The 22,803-nt window shown below is 31.3% G+C and overlaps 1 long non-coding RNA gene and 1 other non-coding gene across 21 annotated transcripts; one reads left to right on the forward strand and one right to left on the reverse strand.

The window, feature by feature from the left end:
* Positions 1-6,208: 6,208 nt before the first annotated feature.
* Positions 6,209-10,800, reverse strand: LOC111878492 (uncharacterized). Of its 20 annotated transcripts, none has more exons than XR_008231518.1 (10): positions 10,341-10,800; positions 9,657-9,775; positions 9,244-9,559; positions 9,022-9,121; positions 8,481-8,598; positions 7,565-7,659; positions 7,350-7,471; positions 7,160-7,236; positions 6,702-7,067; positions 6,209-6,513 (listed from the first exon to the last, which is right to left on the reverse strand). It is a non-coding gene; the product is annotated as an uncharacterized LOC111878492 (transcript). The 20 variants fall into 20 exon arrangements; XR_002845800.2 differs by having other exon boundaries at positions 7,350-7,492; XR_008231519.1 differs by having other exon boundaries at positions 7,565-7,695.
* Positions 10,801-13,615: 2,815 nt separating this feature from the next.
* On the forward strand, positions 13,616-20,435 carry LOC111878466 (uncharacterized). The gene is made up of 13 exons (XR_008231524.1): positions 13,616-14,220; positions 14,565-14,952; positions 15,030-15,111; positions 15,207-15,258; positions 15,336-16,665; positions 16,748-16,835; positions 16,989-17,179; positions 18,231-18,311; positions 18,398-18,477; positions 18,685-18,731; positions 18,803-18,855; positions 19,724-19,898; positions 19,983-20,435. It is a non-coding gene; the product is annotated as an uncharacterized LOC111878466 (long non-coding RNA).
* The last annotated feature ends 2,368 nt before the right edge of the window (positions 20,436-22,803 follow it).

Genomic DNA, 22,803 nt, shown 5'->3' on the forward strand with positions numbered 1-22,803 from the left:
CGGTTATGATATTTTTATGTTTTTAATAACTTTATTATTTATAATAATTAATGTTGAACCACCTCGATCCTTCGTAAGTTACATTTAATAATTGTTTATAAACATAACAGTTTGAAATAGCTCATGTAAAGCACTAAATTGTTACATAATTGTAAATATTTTTTTAAACACCAAACACACACATTTTGTTATATTTATAAATTACATATTTCGATTACAGGCTTGAACCCACGAACAAAGACATTTTTTGGCAACACCTTTAAGGTTAGTACATTAATATAACCCATCTTTCATTTGTTATCGAGGATCCAAAATATGATGTTAATTGCAAAGACTCGACGCAATCAATTATCAAATTAACCAGGACATACTACGCTACTTTTGGTAAAAATTTGTATTAGTTGTAAAAGCATGCTAATTGTAAATTGCTTCGATTCCAGAGGATATCAATTGATTCAAAATTTCTAACAATTTAAATTTTCAACTTTTTAAATTTATAAAATTTCAAATTTTCAAATATTACACTAAAATATTAAAACTTCAAAATTTTAAATGTTCTAAATTTCAAATATTTAATTTATTAGGATGGATAATTTTTTTGAAAGTTTTCTAATAAATTATTTATGTTCAAATAAAAACAATAAAAAACTATCATATTTATTAATTTTGTTAGGATACAAGGAATACTTCTCAAAAATAAATTCTAATAACCTGTTTCGTCGTCGATTATTCGCTTGACTGATTATGGGTCTCCACCTACATGCCGATTTATCATTACCCATGTGTTTGGGATGATGGTAAACATAACAAAGTTTTCATTTGGATGATTGGCCCTAACTTAAGTATGAATACAATAAAATAAATATCATTTTTAAATTTTTTATTTATAATTTACATAACTACTATTATATTACATATCTAAATGGGACAAAATGTTGGCAATGTCCCATACTGTTTTAGGCCATTATTTGTGAACATGAATTTGATTGGACGTGTATTCTCTTTGAATCATTTTCGAATTGATGAAGTCTAACAAACAATTCAACAACAGTGAAGTCTATACATAAAATTTGGTATTTAAAGAAGTGTTACACGATTATTAATGCACAATTAATCACATGTTCATGTACATTTGTAAAGAATCACAACTTTTCATTTTTAATTTTTATTGATTTCGTTTCTGCTACCATAACTATCATTGATAATTGTTTAGATGTAGTAACTATTTGTACAAGAAAACTAATCATCTATAGAAAACTAACTTCTGAAAGAAATTATTCACACCCGTCGCTTAGCGCGGGTAAACGGCTAGTGTGTGTGTATATATATATATATATATATATATATATATATATATATATATATATATATATATATAACATGGTATTTACAAGCCATGCAAGATGTTTAAATTATGTCTATGATACCAAGTTGTAACACACTATTTTGTTTGTTTGTTTGTTTGTTTGTTTTGGCATTTGAAATGATATATTTTTGGAATATCTTATGATATAAATTCCTCTCTTGTAGAATTTGTTCTTAATAAAACACATTTTTAAAAGTAATAGTCTAACTTGAGGGTTACAACTTCATATCAAAACCTCCATATTGAAGCAAAATTATATAAATATAAAATATGAATCAAAAGTAAGTCTAGCTACAAGTGCTTAACTTCTAAAACAAAAGTTAACTTCTCGTTCCAACCTACTCTTACCGATATGTGATATTCTATAGTTATTTCCACCTCGGTATACATGCCAACGCATACACATGTAAGAATCACGCAGACATCTAGCATCCTAACATAATAAACCGTGGGCCGACATTGGTGCCTTTGACCCGCTAAACACAATGAGAAAACTCACCTCAAGCTGCCGAATATCTCAGATAAAAGCTCGGACTGCCAATCCGGGAAAATCCCCGCGCTAACATCATCAAATAATACCAAATTAAAAATTGGTTCATAACCCATAGCTTGGATCCAAGTCTGGTTGTCCAACTTTAGGGTAAAAGTCCATTTCACCCTTTTTTCACTTAGTCCAACACCCAAGGCCCAACTTAATAGCATAGAAAAGCTCAATATGGTCCAACTTCCTAATTGGGCCCAAAACCCATCATGGGCCTAATCCAAGGAGAATCAATTCCCTAAAAGATACTCCAAGCTCCCAATAGGACCAACAAGGCCCAAAACCACATTGGCGCTTCCTCTCCTTTCAGTCGAGCTAGGCTGAAGACTTTCTCTTTCCAGCCAAGCAAGCTTCATGTTGAAACTATCTTCCTTCTTTGTCTTTGTGCGAGACTATGGGAGGTTGTAAGGTAGCAGGAATAGATCTACCATGCTGAAACTATTTTTTATGTTTGGATGGTATTTTGTTGGTCATCTGAGAATGTATTTCAGATTCTATCAACATTCTTATGAATAACCAATTTTATCGGATTATGATGTTCTAGTCAAATCACTTTTTGTGGATGTATGATCATGGAAGACTCGATCACCTAATGTTTATTTTGTTTCCTGTTTCTCTTCCACTGATTTGCATTTTACTAATAAGATAATAACTCTAGCCAAAATCTTGGTTATTGTCATGGTTTGAATATGTTGATAGTTTTTTGTTTAGCTGCTTTTAATTTCTGATGTGTCCTTGTAAGATCATCAACAAGCCAAATAACTTAAGATTTCAGTCCAAATGTTCAACCTCCATCTGTTTGATGAAATGTTTAGGAAATATCAGAAGTTACACAGGTGGATTGAACATACCTTCTCTTATACATGTTCATATCACTTTATCCTTTCTAATATACTGATTTGTTAAACATGAAGACCCTTAAGATTCTACAGTTGTCAAAGTAGATTAAGGGTAAGCTAAAAGTAGTTGATCAAGATGGTACATTCTTTTGGTAGCAATTAACAAGGCTGCTCGGTTATTCTGTCATGAAACATTTTAATTAACCAAGAGAAACAGTTTCTTTTGTTTAATCTATGTAATTCGTTTAATGATCTGTTTCTAATTTGCATAAGTTTATTTGTAGGTTGTGGAAAATGTAAAGCTATGATATTTCAATGCGAATCAGATGAATTTGTTAGTACTATCACTGTTGAGAATGACAATCTGGAATCTTTTAGTGATGATTCTTCAACAGATGATGTGGATGATAGTTCTATGGAGCTTGAAGTCTATAGCTTTGCTTGTGGTTAGTTTTCTATAGTTTGTTCTTTATAGAATCGTACTTTCATTTCTATCTGTTACAACATTATAATTTCAACTTTTTATTAAAAGGGCATTGCATTAAGAAAATTATATGCAGTTATAGAACTATAGCTTTAATCCTTCTAATTGTTACAACATTATATATATCATAGTTATTTTTTATGTTTATATGTAATTGTTTTTTTTTTAATAAATAACTAAATTTTAGAATAAATTGAAAAAATATTTTTATCTACTAACTTAATTTCATAAAATAATTAGCAAACATAAATTTCATTAAATAAAAATTATAATAATACAAATAAAACAAACATAATTAATCTATTACGAACTAATGAACAAATTAATAAATGATTACATTGGTAAAATCTATTTAGGCTAAAAAACAAAGTAATAACAATAAAGTTCATGTAATTATCTATTTAATTGGAAGATTTTATGAAAAACTAACTTTTGTCTAATAAGCTAGCTAGCTAGTAGTTGATAAATAGTAGTTGATAAAGTTATAATGTTTGGTAGAACTAGTTGATAATGTAAGATAACAACTCTAAAATGATATAAATGTATATTTATAAATAAATTAGTTGAAATGTAAATATTATTATGGATAGATATAAATGTATATTTATAAATAAATTAGTTGAAATGTAAATATTATTATGAATAGATACGAGGTCATTTCAGTTTGAAAATCAGATAATGTGGTCACGTTGAAAATCAACTTAAAATTCGGCTAAAAGTATATATATGAGGATATTACATATGATTATTTTTTATTATGTAGAGAAAATAAAGTATCAAGCATGTTTAGTTATACATGTTAAACACAAGTCAAATATAAGTTTCTTTGAGCATTATAAAGACCACCCTAACATGTTAATATAAATGATGGATATATAAAGATACTAATAAATCTAAGGTCCCGTTTAATAATTTCTGTCTGGGAAAGTGCTGTCTGGTAAAGTGCTGTATGAGAAAGTTTTCTGACCCGGAAAGAAACCATGTTGTTTGATTGTACATCTGATTGACTGTGCTGAATGATGAAAAAAAGTAATAATTCAATAAAAAATAAATTAAAAAAAGTTATTTAAAAAAAATTAATAATCCGATAAAGAAAGAAAGATGCGGGGTTTGGTGTATAATTGTCTTTCTAGCCCATTCAGCCAAAAAGATATGATTTTGGGGCTTTCTGGGAAAGACATATCTTACCGGGAAAGACCCCTTCTTTTGTGAAAATCAAACAGTCTTTCCGGTCCATTCAGCCAAAAAGATATGTTTGGACTTGGAAAGATGCGTATCAAACGAGACCTAAGTTATTTTATAAAACAATAGAATTAAACAAATTGATATAGAGTTATGTTGTTTTATAAATAAAGAAATGATCTAATATGTTGATTTGTATAATAAGTTGTAACCAGTAGGAATATCCTTGCACATTGCAATGAAAATTTTATATGCATAAAAGATAAAAGTTAATTAGAAACTACTTACATTATCCCTTTTGACTTGAAATTGCTTTCAAGACGCGTCTAAATTTTTGCCAAATGCAAAATTTTGATGTCAAAATGTCTGTTAATCGAAAATAAGATAGGTTTTTTGTAAAAAAAAATATAGACCGGATATTAAAAAAAAAGAATGAAAAAATTGGCCCATAAGTATAAAAAAAATTGATGCAAGGGATACTTTTCAGAAAATATAATATATACAATAAGCAATACATTATTTACGATACGATTACATTTAATTATAAGATAAAAGTGCACTTCTTAAGGTGCACTTTTGGTTTTTTTAAAGTGGATATGTAAAAAAGAAACATAACTTTTAAAAGTTTTTAAAACTATAGAAATGAAAACAACTATGTAAAAAAATAGGAGATGAATTCCTAAGAAAAGTAATTATTAAATATAGGAAAATCTTAAAATACATGGATAAAAGTGAAGATATAAATCTTTAAAAATAGCTCAAAGATGATTTAAGGACCAGGTAAGGGGCTGGAGTTTTGAATGGATGTCTAATCTCATCCACCAAAATTTCATAATTGAATTTCCAATCATTTAATAGGAAAGTTGCAACATTTCCAAAGTGGTAAGCGCAGTTCAGTGTCAAACATCAGCCCACTTTGGAAATTCATTATAAATTCTAGAAGACTCCAAATGAGGTGGATCCAAAGCATATAGTTGTGTATGGATGTATAATATCATGAATAAATATTTCATGATTTGATTCTATTCCAAAGTGTAGGGGAAAGTGAAATCTTTATAAACCGATCCAAACAGTCTACTAACAGCCCACCAATTTCATTGTGTGAGATGAAGAAATTATAACTAAATTTATAAAATTCAAATAGACATGGGGTTAAGAGATATGTTTTAATATGGAAGTCTAATAATCTACAAAAATTTACCAAGACGTGAACATCATTTTTTCTAGGGTGAATGTTGTCATCTTTATAAAATGGTATTGTAAATTAATTGATTTTATTGTCAACTTGTAAAATGCCTATGAAATCAACAAAACATCATTTGGGGGATGTTCTTTATATCCCTTAAAAGCCTAGTAAATGTAGTTTCAGAATATGAAATAATTTTACTAAAACATGGATTATAAAAGGGGTAAATTTATCCATGAAGAGAAGGACGGATTAACAGTAAAATCATAAAATAATGACATTAAAAGTAAAGTCATATGTAGGCTCTTAATGACTTTTTTGCAAACTCTCTCTCTCTCTCTCATATAGTAAATTGGGTAGTTATCATAAAAAATACACAATGATTATAGAAAAACACAAATATAGATAAAAACTAGATTCGTTACCCCCGCTTCGCGGGGGCAGAGGGATCGGTTGTAAGTTTTCTGTAACATATTTCGTACTCTGTTAATAGAGCGGATGATTACGTGATAATGATCAAAAGTTGTTATTCGTTAGAAACAGTAAGAATAGATAAAAAGATTACGTGATAATGATCAAAAGATAGCTTGCGGAGGTCAGAGGGTATTCGTTTCGTAATAAAATCAACTTTAAAACTTTTCAGTCGTATTAGCAATGTACATACATCTCTTTACATGCAATAATCACAACATACTTACCGTTTCTTTACTCATAATAACAATGTACAAATGCCATTATACTTTCATTTCAAAATGTAAAAAAAAAAAAAAAAAAAAAAAAGTAAAATGCCTATATTGGAAAGGAGATGCTTCAAGCCAATGACTTTATCAGCTTTCCATATTTTACCAACTGCTCCAAATGAGTTTGCAATTATTTCACCATCTTCTTGTGTTGCACCTGCTCCCATGCTCGTAACTAATGTCATACAAAGTATAAACACAAGTGTGTTGCTATTTGAGAGGACAAAATTGTGAATCTAATTTTATATTGATCTTCAGGTTTATTTCATTTTCTGTTTTTTATTGCGTTTAGTAAATCTGTCCTTGCTTAGGGTTTCTTAAAAAAAATAAAGATAAAATAAGAAAGTACTAATCCTTACTTACCCTCTCGATAAAAATATATGTGAGTGTCCCATCTGCATATTCTCGAAGCTCTTGCTTGCTAAGTGCTCCGTTCATATCTTTATCAAGTGCAAGGAACATATATGTAGTGTAGTAAACCATCAATCATGTAAAAAATGTAATAGATGGATCAGAGGCTGCTTTTAATCCAATCACAGTGAACTCTATGACAAAAATCCTTTCCAGATTTTGTAGGGAATGAAAACTTAAAATAAAATCTGATCAGATTGATGGTATAGCTAAAGCAAGTGGAAAAATCGGATTCGAGTGTGGTTCCTTTAAGGTCATTCCCTGCATATTTTGAGTAAAGAACGGTGTTTCCTTCATCATCTAAAAGACCAGGTCCTACTGCAATCAAGGTTACATTAAGCTCATTAGACGCTAAAGAAAAGAATTAATTAATTTTTAAGATTTGAGTAAATGTGACAGGTGTCACACACTTGCCAATAGAGGGTTTTTGTTTGCTTGCTTGTGTAAGCAATAAGCCGACAACTGTCGTTTCCTCGGATTCCTCGCCCTTTTATACAAAGTAGAAGATCAAATTAAGAGGAATTTATGGTCATATTTATGGATACCTACCCAAAATACCCCTTAAGAGTTCTATGAATTAAGAGTATAAGGGTTACTAACCTTGATAGGGACTCTGCCATCAAGAGATTTCGAATCCGTAACATCTTCTATTTCAACAATACCAATGATGTCATCTTCTTTCGGTATGAGATGGTTTGACCCATTAAACTCAACTTCAGTCCCTGCATACTTGGAGTATACAACTGGGTACCAGTCTTCAAAATAATTATACAAAGTCATTTAAAACTATCACACTGAAAGAATCCATCACATACATTTAAATCTCGAGCTCCTTTAACATTAACAAAATACTTTATTACGTTGACACCAATTTACACCTTGTTTTACCTAATTGTCATGTCTTCTTCAACTGCAACAACATCACCACCTTAAGGCTTTGTTTTGCCTAAATATATCAAATTATATAAAAAATAATAACAACTTCTTTTTCAGCTAAAGAAAATAATAATATAGGTAGAATGTTGTAATCAATATATTTTTAGTTGTTCAATACCCAACCTGTTTATTTTTTATGACACTACCCCTCAAACTTTTGACGATGTATTATAAATATTAATTAGCATGTATATTGTAATTAACATATATGATTAAAAACACAAAAAAAAAAAAAGTAACAAATACAACAAATGTAAATAAATCAGTAAAACTGATAATTAATTTAACAATAAAATACAAACATATCACAAAAATCTATTATTCTCTCATTAGATTAATAATTTAAACTAACAATGGTAAATTACAAATTTATTATGTAAAAAAAATGAAAATAATAAAACCAACATTTGATTTCTATTAAAAGGAAACTAATTTTAGAACCAATAGCTTTTATTTTCTATATTACCAAAGGCAGAAAGCAAATTCCTCACTTCTTTTTATTCCGACCATAATCAAATTTTTTTGTTTGCTTGTGTAGAACATAGTCAATATTGTTAATGCATCTCTCGTAGTCAATAATGTTAATATATATTTGTGAATCATAAATAAAAACACAGCATAAAATTATAAAAACAGATCGATAATCTACAATAACCATGGGGCAAAGAAATTCATGCAAAAGATATGAAAGCTTTAATTTTATAAAACAAATCATAAAATCCTCCACCATAATGCAAATGAAGCAAAAGTTAAAAAATTGTTACGAAAAGCATATTTAGAGAAAATAATGCTAACCATTTGGTGCTTAAATGAAATACAACTTCTGTGGCTAAGAGGAGTAATGAAAGTGGCCATCGACATAAACTCCACGTATGATTTCTTCATAGAACATATCCAATCCTTCTAAGGTAAACTTCAAAGAAAATTGAAAAAGAGTTATTATATATAAGAGGAGTAATGAAACCTAAATTTAACATGTGAATCATTTTATTGGTCATTTCCATATTTAAGAAACTAAAAATATTGTATAATTTATATAATGATCAAATGAAACATATAGAAAACACATACACATACACATACATAGGTCATTGTAGAATGTTTGTTAATAAACTAAGCAATAGAAAATATTTCCAGTTTCAGAGTATAGAAAACAAATAGTAATTAAATATCACCCACCTAAGCAGATTTTTAAGCTAACAAAGTGTTTGTAGCAATTTTTTTCTTATTAGCACATGTCATAAATTCATCCAACTACAGACTCACCTATATACACTGATCGGGCGTTAATATGAAAATAAAACATAAAAATTTTCAATGAGAAAAGGACTTATACCTCAGCAAGATTCTCCAATTTCTAGAAAGAGAGGGGCAGAAAGTAAAATTAGCTGGGAGTTTTAATGCCCACAATGAATATGTCCTTCATTTGTTAATAACTGCAAAACAAAGTGTTATTGGATCTCAAAACTCCAAATGGTGATCCTGTTAAGCATAACCGAAGTGAACTGATGATCAAGCGAATATAATCCAGTAATATAACGTAAAGTTGAATGAATACCTTAGTTGGTTCGGGCATTTCACCGAACGCCTTATAAGCAATCGCATCCAAAAGCAATAAAGTCGTTGATCCTTTACACGTTAGTCGTTCCCTAGCCTGAATTAGCTCCATTATCACATCATGGATCCGAAAATCATAAAATTGGTCATAAAAAACCACAGGCTGCAATATAAATATAAATTGATTAAATGTAACAGAAAAGATTTTTTTGTCACAAAATAATAAATAATATTCAGATGGAACTTATGGTCCTTGGATGGGTTAAGATGTAAGCATATCGTTGCATAAGTTTATCTCATGGAAATGGCCAATGTCCCTGTATATGTATGTGACAAATTAATAAATACCTATGAGACCAAAAATTTGATATAATGTGATATGTGACTGAGAAATAAAGGAGGAGGAGTTGTGACCTGTGTTTAGTCGGTAAAGCAACAGCACGTGAGGACCACCACCCCATGACTCATGGTGGCTTTCCAGCAGGATCTATTAATGTCCAATATTTATTATGCAATGCCGAATGAAGTATTCTCTGCATGGAGCCCACTACAATTACTAATCTATTGGTTCCTTCAAAATTATATGTATAATGTATGTAGAAATCAAACACAGAATGGAATGTGATTCCTTCTTATAGTCTGGTTTTTTTATTTTATTCCTTGCTGGAATGGAACTATAAATGAGCTTTATTTATACTACCCTCAATACAAATAATATTCTTAAAAAATTTCAAACTTCAGTTAAATTATTTGTTGTTAGTTTCCAAAAATAACTAAAATACTCTTTCATTATTTTGTATTTCCTTTTGCAACTAATCTTTTCCACATCCATTGACTTACATTTCTGATTGTTTATTCTATTATCGAACTGACAAAATTTAGAGCGTACAACTCAACTTGCGGCATAATTTCCACTTTTTACAACTTTTATCAAAGACATTTCACTCAATTTCATATAACAGATTGGTTAGGGTTTACGAAAATACCATTAAAATTCTGTTGATGGAAAGTTTTGCATTGGATCCAAGATACGGTACCTCTGAATCAGCAAATAACCAAGACCAGATACCAGGAGAAGCAAAAGATCGAATTCCTTACCTTGTAGTGAGTCCGGCGGTAGCGATGGTCTTCATCAAGCCCAAATTGCAGGTCCAGATGAGGCGGCTAATGGTGGTGGTGATCGAGGTTAAAAAAATACGATGGCGGTGGCGTTGGCCTCTGTCAACGTTTTCTCGGGCTGCTTCTTCACCTGTGGCAACTCTATCCGTCATCGGAATGTTGGAGTGAACTGCTTCTGTGACCTCCTTCTATTTATGAGAATAATCAGAAAGGAAGAGGCAATATCCCCAAAACACAACCGAAGGCATAAAAGGAACAAAAGCCCTAGAAACTACTGAGGTCTTTAGGCAGTGAAGTCTAAAGCGAGGATGTCAGTAGTGATTCTTGGAAGAAGGGATGACACCAATCGTAATGTTATTGGCTTACCGAGTCAGGGAGCGGTGGGTTTATAAGGAGATAAAAGAACAACAGGTTACAGGTGTACACAGAAAATAGAAAATGGAAAAATATTAACAAAACGGGTGAAAAAACCAAAGGCAAGAACACGATAATAGAAAGAGTATATTTTGACAAAAGTTGAGGGACCATTTATGCCAATATCTTAGCTACTTTACTGTAGCTAAGGTTTGAGAACTTTAATATATTATATAATGACTACCAAAAATGCAATGTATGACCATCAAATCTAATGTATCATACCTCTTAATTTTCGGTGCAAATCAACCATAACTTAACCTATACTATTAATTTCAACATATTGCCATATGGTGATGACTTTCATAATTTCTTTTCAAGCTAAAACATTAAATACAAACAATGAATAAATAAACATGTTAGTAAATTAGCCTTTCTTTAGAAATTTGAAATTAAACAATATAATATATTTAAGTTGTTTTACAAATAATTAAATAAATGATTTGTTATATTATATAAGAAGTAGGTTAGAAAGGTGTTAATTTCGGAAAAATTCTTATAAAAAGAACCGTTGGAATTGGAAGTCAGAAGGATTGAGTCGGTGTATTGGCGCTTAATATTCCCATCTTCTTCGCTCTTCGACTCTTCACTCATCCCTCGTTTCTCTCCAAACACCGTCAGAGACTCATCCCGATCTTTGTAACTCCTCTCTCCCGTGGGAGCAAGCTCACAACTATGTCTACAATCCAAAGAAATTATCAAGATCATTGTAAGTTTTCATTCTTATCATTTTTCTCTTCTCCGTTCTCTAAGGATTTTCTCTCGTTTATGATGTTGAAATTTCCTTTATATATGTGTTAGATAATAACAAATCTAAGTTTACTTGCTTTTTATTTTTTTTTTAATTCTCCTTTTCTGATTGGGATTTCTATTATCACCCTGTCTTTTTCTTCGTCTTTTCATTGGCGGATTTTTCTGTAAAATCTGATTTTTCAACTGCACAAGCTGTATCGCAACATAAAAACAGAAGGAAACTACATAGTTTTTCTGTAGTTTTGTTGGGGTTTTCTTGTTTATCTTTTTATCGAGTTTTTTGTTTTTCTGTAAAATCTTGATTAAGCGTGTCTGATAGGCTTATTTCAGAATGTGTTTATCTGGTTTTGTTAATCATTTGATAATGTCTTGTGTGTTTGAATGTTTTTTTGTTGGTAATTTGAGAATGTATTTCAGTTCTGTCAGCATTCTTATGAATAACCAATTTTATCGGATCACGATGTTCTTGTCAAATACCTTTTTGTGTATGTGTGATCATGGAAGACTCCATCATCTAATGTTTATTTTGTTTCCAGTTTCTCTTCCACTGATTTTCATCATACTAATAAGATGATAAGTTTGTTCAGCTGCCTTTAATTTTTGATGTATCTCTGTAAGATCATCAACAAGCCAAAGAAACAGTAATAACAGAAGCTATTTAAGCGTAAGAACCCAAGATTCAGGGTTAAATGTTCAACCTCCATCTGTTCGATGAAATGCCTGGGAAATCATTTGAAGCCCAGACTTTAAATTTGAACTAGGAACTTGGTTAGGTTGAGATGATTATGTCAGGGACTTTATTCTGTAACCAAATGGAGTTGGTTAAATGTTGCATTGAAGAGGATGCTATAGCAGCTATTGCTAACTCTATATCAGAAGTTACACAGGTGGATTGAACTTACCTCCCCTTATACATTTTCATATCACTTTATCTTTTCTAATATCCTGATTTGTTAGACATGCAGACCCTTAAGATTCTTCAGTTGTCAGAGTAGATTAAGGATAAGCTGAAAGAAGTTGATCAAAATGGTACATTCTTTTGGTAGCAATTAACAAGGTTGCTCAGTTACTCTCTCATGGAACATTTTGGTTAACCAAGAGAAACAGTTTCTTATGTTTAATCTATGTAGTTGGTTTGATGGTCTGTTTCTAATTTGCGTAAGTTTATTTGTAAATTGTGGAAGATGCAAAACTCTGATATTACAATGTGAATCAGATGAATTGTTAGTGCTATCACTGTTGAGAATGACAATCTGGAATCTTTTAGTGATAATTCTTCAACAGATGATGTGGATGATAGTTCTATGGAGCTTGATGTCAATAACCCTGCTTGTGGTCAGTTTTCTACAGTTTGTTCATAATAGAATCGTACTTCCATTTCTATCTGTTACAACATTATAATTTCTCTTTTGCAGTGAAGTCATCTGGTTAGTTGCTATTTTAATTCTTATTTTTCTCACCCTGTTAATAATGCTTGCAAATGTATTATTAAACTTTAGTTAATTCCCAATCTTAATCTTGCAGGTTTGGTTTCTGTTGTGAATCACTCTTCTGCATACACAGACATTGCATATTGTAAGTTTCTCAGCCTTTAATACTTTTAAATGTTTAGATTTGTGATTAGTTTTAATCACTTTAACATTTCGGCTGATAGTGGTATGATCATTGATTATCAATTGCACTGATATGATTCTTTACCTAACTAGTAATATATGAAGGGCTAGATGAGGTAATTCTATCTCTTCCATTAGAAACTGGGGTTAAGGTTGTATCATTTTCAAAACTTATTAAATTTTATGTAACTTCAAATCCTTTTGTTGAATCAAAATGTAGTGTTTGATTTTGCTCTGCTTTTTGCTAACTCTATCTTATGATCAGAGGCTTGAAAACATCTCCAATAACATGAGTTTCTTTGATTTGAGCTAATCTTTCATGATCTCTGCTATTTGATTTATTTTCCATTTAAATTTAGGGAAGTTACAACCATCACCCTTTTTGTCTATCAAAACCAAATGATGTTACTACACTTTTTGCCATACATGAAAGGTTTCTATTTTTTATTCACTTATGCTTTATTTTTCCTTTTCAAGTCTAACTAAAGGTGAATTTTTTCTTACCCTAAGTGGAACTTATTCCTTTTCATACACGGTGATAAGATTTTGGAAACCTAATTGCAATTTTTTCACCATTATTTTGTTCTAATTTATGCTTATTTCAGTTATCTGTCTTATTTTCCTTTGGCATTGTCACACGTCACATCTATGAAAGGTCCAATCAGATGATTTCTTTATTGTATGTACTTAAATCACATCATTACAAAAATTATGTTTCTTTTTCTTTTTGACTTAATGTGGGACAAAACTTTACACTGTATTTTCATTTGTGTAGAACAACTTGAAGTTGTTGGATGACATGGCAGAATATAGATCTATTGTGTTCTGCAGTGTTCCACGATTATATATGATGGGTATTATGTGTTTTATTCAGTAATGTTTATTGATGCTTAATTAGGTGTGTGGTTATGAATGCAGTGAAGTCATCTGTCATGTGTTGTGTTGATAGCAAAAGGAATCGCAATTCTGGGATGAATTGTGGTTCACAGAATTTTTATTCATTACTCTGAGATTAATTGTTATGCTCAAATTCCAATTCCTTTGACAAATTCCATTCCATTACTCTGCAACAAGAAAAGGTTTTACAAATTTCTTTTCTCTTCTATGCATGCATAATCATCCCCTAAAGTATACCCAAGGATCTATTTGAACTATATCAAAAAATATTTACTTGTTAATTGTTTTTCTGTGCAGTTTAGGTGTTTGATGAAATGTTTTAGTTAAGTTAAAGAGTTGTTTTGTGGGTGAAAATGTTACTGGATTAAATTATGCTTAGAGTAGTTAATCACAAGCCAAAGTAAAATATTTAACATATTGAGATTTAGAAATTCAATTAGCGAAAGATAAAAGTTTCATATAAAGTTGTTTTGATTGTCATTCTTACAGAAATATTGGACTTATGTTTGTAATTTTCTTACTGCAGGATTCTAGAGACTGAATTCGATTTTTGGGGGCATATATCTTTATCAAATGAGGCTAGACTAAACAAGTTCAAATTGCTTCAGATGTAAATGTTGAGGTGTAAATTTATCTGTTTAGATGTTCGCAACATTCACCACATGTTAATTATAAAGCTTTCCTTTTAAGTAACAGATCTTATGCTGCCTCTTCTTTGAGGTTTCTTTGCAGATTTCCTGACATTGATACTTTTTTACATTACTCTGGGATGAATTGCTATTCTTAATTCCAAGTCCTTTGACAATTTTCATTCATTTCTCTGCAATAAGAAAAGGTTTTGGAAACCAGATAAAGAAGAACTAATGATGGAGAAAAGGAAAAGAAGATGACCCTGAGAATCAAAGTGTAAACATGTATATTTTTACCCTTGACACTTATAAAACACTCCATGCTTTTTCTGTTCTCATTTAAGTTTTTTTAATGTTTAAAGGTACACTTTAATTTCCATCGAATCTCAATTAAGGGTGTTGTATTAGGTGATTATGCTTTCATGGAAATGAAATGCAATACAGGTATAGCTACTATAGCTATGAATTAATGATCCTGTTTGTGTATTTCCATAAATACCCCTCTGCTTCTAACACTTGTGGTTGTTTATTATTTTCAGGAAATGATGGGATTAACATACTCCATGTTGAATCAATCAAAAAAAGATTCTGGTAATTCTTTACAAAAGATATTTGTTATTTTTTAATCAATTCTTTTATTTATTTAAAAAGTGTAATTTTTTATGTAGTGAATTGGGACATCATGGAAGGGACATGCCACACGGTGTGGTCAATATAAAAACTTTAGTTGAGTGTAGCCGATTTTATTCAATTACGTTCCTTTATTGAGGTCTGTAACATTTTTTTACTTGTTGCGAGTAAAATGACAATTTTTGGGACCAAAACTGCAAGAACCAGCTATTCTTAGTGACCAAAATAGCCACCTTACTTGGAACATGGACTGAAAATGTTACAAGAACATCAACTTAGGACCCAAATTCATAAACTAGCTTTAATCAAGGACCATAATTGTATTTTACTCTTGTTTCTAAATATTATATTCTACCTTTTTGTATCCATGTGATTTGTGCTTTTTGGTTTTAGAGGAACAACTGGGAGTAGTTCATATTCGGGATCATGTCCATTTTCATATAGGGCAATAAGTTAATTTCTAAATGAGCTATTAAAGTTTGATATAACATGCCGAATTGGTTGAAATTACATTATTAGCCTCTTTAGACACAGGTAGGTGGTATGCTTTCTTTGGAAAGTTTGATGTGGCAACGAAACAATGCAAGAAGTTTGAAAATGTGTTGGTTTTCATCACTTATTCGGTGCCTCATAATATTCTAGGTAAATTTAAATCAATTAGTTTAAAGAAAGGAAATTTTCGTTATAAATTTATTTAATAATTTTTTAAATTGGACTCATAGGATGTCAGTATTTGAGGAGTGAATTTATTTAATATACTCTAATTTCTTTTCCCTAAATAATGTAGTGAAATCACTCTGTGAATTTCATAATTGCATGTGATACAAAGCAACTAAGATATTGGAGGAAACGTGAATTTCATAATTGCATGTGATACCTAAATAGCAACTTTATCATTTTATAAAAAAAATACTAAAGGGTGTTTTGGTCATTTTACACTACAATTCTCCTGATAGATTTACAAAATAAATACAACACAACAGATGAATGGAATCAAAATTTTTTCTCTTTGCTGTCAACCATACACATAACAGATTCCAATTCCTTTGACAAATTTTAATTATGTCTAAAATATTCTGTGAACCACAAGTTCTATTACATTACTCTGAGATGAATTGCTATGCTTAATTCCAATTTTTTTTGATAAATTCCATTCTTTACTCTGCAACAAGAAAAAGTTTTATAAACCAAATAAATAACTTATGGTGGAGAAAAGGAAAAAAGAAGCTCTTGGGAATCAGTATTTTAACACTTGATGCTTTTATTTGTTCTTATTATTTAGGCTTTTTGTTAATGCTTGAAGATAGACTTTTAGCTCCATTGAATCTCAAATAAGGGTGTTTGTTGTGTTGGGTGGTTATGACACAGGTAACCATATCTATGACACTGTTTGTGTATTTCCAGAAATACCTCTCTGTTCCTAAAACTTGTGCTTATTCATAATCTGCAGGAAATGTTGTGTTTGTGCTTATCTATTATTCTTAAAAAAGATGTTGAATATTGCATATTGAATGGCATTAATAATTGATACAAGGAAGGTAAAGGCATAGGGGCAACATACTAGAAACAATTTGGGGTTCTTATATAATATACTTTTAACTTGTGGGTGTTTTTATTTGTTTCCATGTATGCACTTAGCATTCTTCTGGATTGGCTTTTTGATGTTGATTCCTTGTGTTTTTCTTTCACAGATATTTTTTGCATAAGTTTATTTGTAGATTGTGGATGATGCAATGGAAAATCAGAGGAATTAAAGAGAAACTGGAAACACTAGTTGCAGTTTATTTTATTAATATTCTGATTTGTTGAGTGTGCAGACCCCTGAGTTTCTTCAGTTGTCAAAGCAGATTAAGAAGAAGCTGAAAGAAATTGATCAAAAATGGTAAATTCTTTTTGGTAGAAATTAACATCCATGGGTTCAACATTTAACTTATCTAACTAATTTTGGAAAAAAAAAACTTATATCCTTTTTTTTTTTCAATAAGTTCTGCACTGATATAATGCTACCTGGATGATGATGTCTTAACATTTCTGGATTTGTGTGTATATCTATGTTTGACTTGATTAAAAATGCTTTCATTTAGCTAGCGAATAATTCAATCTATGTTCACTTAATATAAAAGTTATTGATGTGAAATTTATGCGTAAGTGATGCTTTCTTGTGTTTGGCGTTTTGGAGAGCATCATAAATCTTTGCTATGGATTGATGGTAGCTAATATAGTAATCAACGGTCTTTCTCTTAGTCCTTTTGAAGGTTCCCTGAAACCCCCCTCTCTTATGTGCATATGTAAATGTGTTTCATTAGTTAAAATTTATGCAACTTTGTTGCAATTCGCATGCTATTCTTTTCTTTAACTGAAATTTATGGATACAAAAATAGTTTAATTCAAGGATGATATGACAATTCTATTTTGATTAATGATTTCAGAATATGAAAGGCGGTTTTTGATTTTTTTTTTTTTATGGTTTCAAGTGTATAACCCTTGTCTCCTGATGTCATGGATATTCTTAAAGTTTTAAGTTATTTTTTTGGGCTAAATGCAATAGATAACAACCTACTTTCATGTAATTGTGTTTTATAGCATTCTGGTTTCATTTCTTTCTATTACAATTTTGTACTTTACATTTTTTACCCACATATTATGGCATAATAGTTTTGGATGTTTTCTTATTAGGGCATTATGCTTTGAAATTTCTATCTAGTTATAACATTGTAATTCTATTTTTTTCTTATTGTGACATTATACTCTGGATAATCTACTTATTTTATAGCATAACACTTTCATTTTTTTTTCTTATTAGGACATTATCCTCTCAGAAGCTCACCTAATTAAGCACTGAAATTAGGATGCTATAATACACAAATCAAGAAAATTAGATTGCCATTTCTTGCATTTAAAACCATAATTGATGTGTAATATTCATGTTTCAGAAGTAAAACTTGTGGATGTTCAAGAGACGATCTTAGTGGAAGGTTGGATAGGGACCGACTGACTCTTGATCTTTCGTTTGAGTAAAAGACAAAAATACCCTCATTATTTAAAATTTTCCCTAGCAATACAGAATTTTGAGTTGATTTTCATGATTACCATTTATTAGATTTTGTCAGGAGAGAAGTAACTGATGAAGAAGGAAGGGTTCATATCGGAGGCTGCTTAAATATTACTGATCGGTAAGATGTAAGAAATTAACCTAATCTTTAAAGTAAAAGTGTTTTCAATTTTTCTTATTGAAGCATTGTACGTTGAAAAAACTACCCAACTAAATTGCAGTGTTATAATAGTTATCTTTTTTCTAACCCTGTTTTCTTCTACATCTTCTCACCCTATTTATGCTGCAAATGTATTAGTAAACTGCAGTTCATTCCCAATCTAAAAATCTTGTAGGTCCAGATGCTGCTGTGAATCACTCTTCTGCACAAGCCATATTTTATGTAAGTTTCACCCTTTAATGCTTTTAAATGGTTAAATTTCTGATTAGTTGCTAATCACTTTGACATTTCAGTTGTCAGTGATTCCTTCTAATAGTGGTTGATGGTTAACCTTCTGATGAATGTGGTAAGCTTACCTATTAATTGATCGACTTCTGCCTCTTCTATAAGTTCTACACTTAATAACGACATCACACTTGCAAATCTATCCATGTTTTTGTAATCTGACATGTCACCCGTTTGAAATACAACAAAATCTTATACAATTCTCAGTCATTATGTACTTAAAATCAAACTTTGTTATGCTTCACAAATTATTTATGTGTTCTTTGATCATACGGTTGATTCCTTTGTTGTTCTTCTTTTCGTAACATCATGAAGTTTTTTGATAGTATATATATTCTAATAGTTGAGGATCTTTCATCTACCTTGAGTCATCATTGGTGTCCATGTGGAATAGCCCACTTCCTTGAGAATGTATTAAGTTCGTACTTTGTCTGTCATGTTGTGACTAAATTTCACTCTTTGCTTTCACATTTGCTATAATATTTCAAATTTATATAACATGGTATTTACAAGACATGCAATTTTTATCATCTTATTAAGGAGATATGACCTAATAATGTCACTGATAGTGCTCATATTATAATTATTTTTTTTCTATAATCTCACAGTTTAAGCCTATGTGTGTAAATTTATACCTAATACATTTAAATTATGTCTACAATACCAAGTTGTAACACACTTTTTTGTTTGTTTTTTGTTTTATTTATTTTTGCATTTGAAATGACATATTTTTGGAATATCTTAATTATGATATAAATTTCTATCTTGTAGAATTTGTTCTTATAAAAAAGCATTTTGAAAAGTAATAGTCTAACTTGAGACGTTAACTCGGACCGTCCATGGTTGTTTTTTTTTCTTGCATGGTTAGTCCCTATAGACGTCAACATTTAAATGCTTCCGTTGAAGCTCCCCATGTGCCTTGCACGCAGGGACATTTTTGTTTTTTCAGGGGTGGCATACATGAACCAGTGTAAAATCGATCTCTAAAGGTCATTTCATCCTCCTTCGACCTTTTCCATTGCACAACAAAACCCTAGTTTTCTACGATGGTGAACCGGAGTATTGGATAAGATTGGGAGGAATACGATCTCTAAAGGTCATATGGTAAAATCTTGTACACTACTCTGTTGATCATCCATTATTTGTTCCCAAAAGGTTGAAAAATTTGAGGTTTTTAACCTTTTGCAGCTAATATTCCGTCAATGTTCTAGATATGATTGCACTCTGGAGGGGTTTTTACAAAGTTTTCAAGCCACAAATACATCAAGAGGAAGATGAAATATGTTGATAGCATTGATAGCGACTTTTTCTCGGTGAATGATATAGATGAGATGATAGAAATGTTGATTGCGTACGTAAAATTATTTACTACCATTTCAAACGACCAACCTGGGATTTAGATTTTGGGTTGTATGCTTTGGCTAGTGACCAGGATATAAACCACATTAGGTCATACATTTATGAACACAAGAATATAGAAGTGTACACAGAGTTTTGGAAAACCAACCTGCATACATATGAAATGTCCCTAAACCCTACAAATACACATGAAATTTCTGAGTCCCTTTATTGTAAAAGGTTTTTCTTGGGATGGTCAACTATAGGCGACGATCATAGTGAAGAACCCCCTTTTATATTGAGTGAAATAGTTGAGTCCACCCATGTCTATATACCAAGAATTGAAAGCCCTTTTACTAAACCAATAGTGGGAAACACATGTCCTAATGTTGATGATTGGGATGATACATTTGAATTCTTTGAACCTTTCAATGAGACTCGGGTGTACTCATGAGTACTCGGGGTACCCGGTTTTGGTAATTCAAGTATAAACATTTTTAGGGAAATTATATATGTCAAAATAACATGTGTGTGTTAAATTATAAATTATTAAATATATTATACATACTTATCACCGAGTTGTCCGAGTTTTACAACACTGCTTGATTCAGTAAGTGGTCGATCGGGGATTACTCGGATTATGTAACTTGCCCCGGTAAGGGGCTGAGTAGAGAGTACTCGACCAAGTAATTGTCCAACTCGGTGAGTTTTACAACACTAGCTGACACTCATGTGGAACTAGATGTACCAAATGCTTACACTCTTGTGGAAACTAATGTTGAGATGAGTATGGAAGATGAAAGAGAGGTGGTATAAGTGAAGATAGTCACGATAGTGGAGGAAAAAGATAGTAATTACATAGTTGCTGTAAGATAATTTGTTAGATGATCCCGAGGTTGATATAATAACTTCCACTTTAACATTAACAAAAAGGTGGGGTTGGATGGATGTTTTCCTGATGTTAGAGATAACTCAGTAGAATGTGATGAGGATTTAGAGGTGTTAGACACTAAAGTATTACTATCTGCATCTTCACTAAAGAAGATAAGAGATTTACAAACAGCACACATGAATGAAGCAACTGCTGTATAAAGGAGTATAAGGGAGTTAGACATTGTCACAACTGACACTTTGGGCTAGGAAATTATGTCCAGATGTAATTAACTTTTGATGTATCTCGTAACCCCAAGTTTGATGTTATACACATTACTCATTAAAAAAACAACTATTCGAATCAAAACTCACTCGTGAAGCCCTAACCGAACTGAACCGACTCGAACCCGAATAAACCAAAAACTGAACCAAATAAGCAATACGGGTTTGGTTCCGGCCTGTATAACCCAAATAACATATACAAGATGATTAAGGAACCGAATAACCCAAATAACATTTACAATGTGATTATAAATAATTTATTTTTGTAGCTTTTGATAAAATCCAACCTCCACAATCTTAAGATATAGTTATTAAGAAACATATTAAACACTAAACATTAAACATCCAAAACACCCACAATCGTCGATTAAGTGTAATACGCTACTGTCGATTTGGTGTAATACGCTAATGGATCATCGAATATGGATTTCGTTGATTTTTTTGGTGTATTACGTGGGTATTTTGGGTAACAAACGATAGAACACAAGACCGAATAATCAAGCGTGCAAGGAAAAAAAGTGACTTTTCACATTCGGTTCGGTCCTTTTGGACTGAATAAGCCCTCATTCGGGTAACCCGGACCGAATAACCCGAAAACTGAATAAGCCTTATATAGATACCCAAAACCGAATCAAATTGCTTATTCGGGTCTAATTCGGTTCGGTTTTCGGTTTGGTTCGGGTTTTCGGGCCAAATTATCATCCTATTCAATGCATAGTATTCACTCAACTTTGGGTTGTAACCCTAATTTCCCGGTTTAAACTTTTATTGGACCAGGATTCTCTTGTTGGGCCTAATGGGCCAATAAAACCTCAACTTGATTCTTTTGAAATAAGTATCCTCATCATGGGCATTATTGGGCCGAACCATTTATTTAATTATAGTGGGCCGAAAACCCATCTCTCATACCTCTTTTGGGCCATAAACCTCTAATGAGGACCTAAGGGGCCGAAAAATCTATTTTTGGGCTAAACAAATTCAGCTGATAATCAAAATGAGCTCAACATCCAAATTTCTTTCCATTCCCTCTTCATTTTTGGTTTTTAATAAAAAAAAGAGAGAAAATATGTGATTAACTAAAGGCTTGACACATCGCTATTATTTACCCATACATCTAGGATGAAGATCACTAAACCACCCATGTATTAACCAAACCTAATCACCTATCTCTTCCTCTCTTCTTATTCTCAGCTGAGCCTCTCTCCACCTCACTCACTTTTCATCTTAACTCTCACTTATATCTCTTATATCATCTAAATCTTCAAAGAATTCCTCCATTCTCCATCAAGAAACCGTGAAGTAGTGTGGGTTTCCAATAAGTTGTCCTCAAAGTTCATCCTTCTTGGTAAGTTAATTCGTATTCAAGATGTTAAACTTCATCTTTATGCTAAGATCTTTCATCAAAACAACACCATCCTCGTGTTTATGCTCATAGGATCGTCTTGTCTTCGAAGATCTTCTCAAAGGAATACTCTAGACCGAAAACGCCTTCAATCTTCTTCATATCTTCATCACA

Source organism: Lactuca sativa, chromosome 4 (assembly GCF_002870075.4).
Source record: "Lactuca sativa cultivar Salinas chromosome 4, Lsat_Salinas_v11, whole genome shotgun sequence".
NCBI lineage: Eukaryota > Viridiplantae > Streptophyta > Magnoliopsida > Asterales > Asteraceae > Lactuca > Lactuca sativa.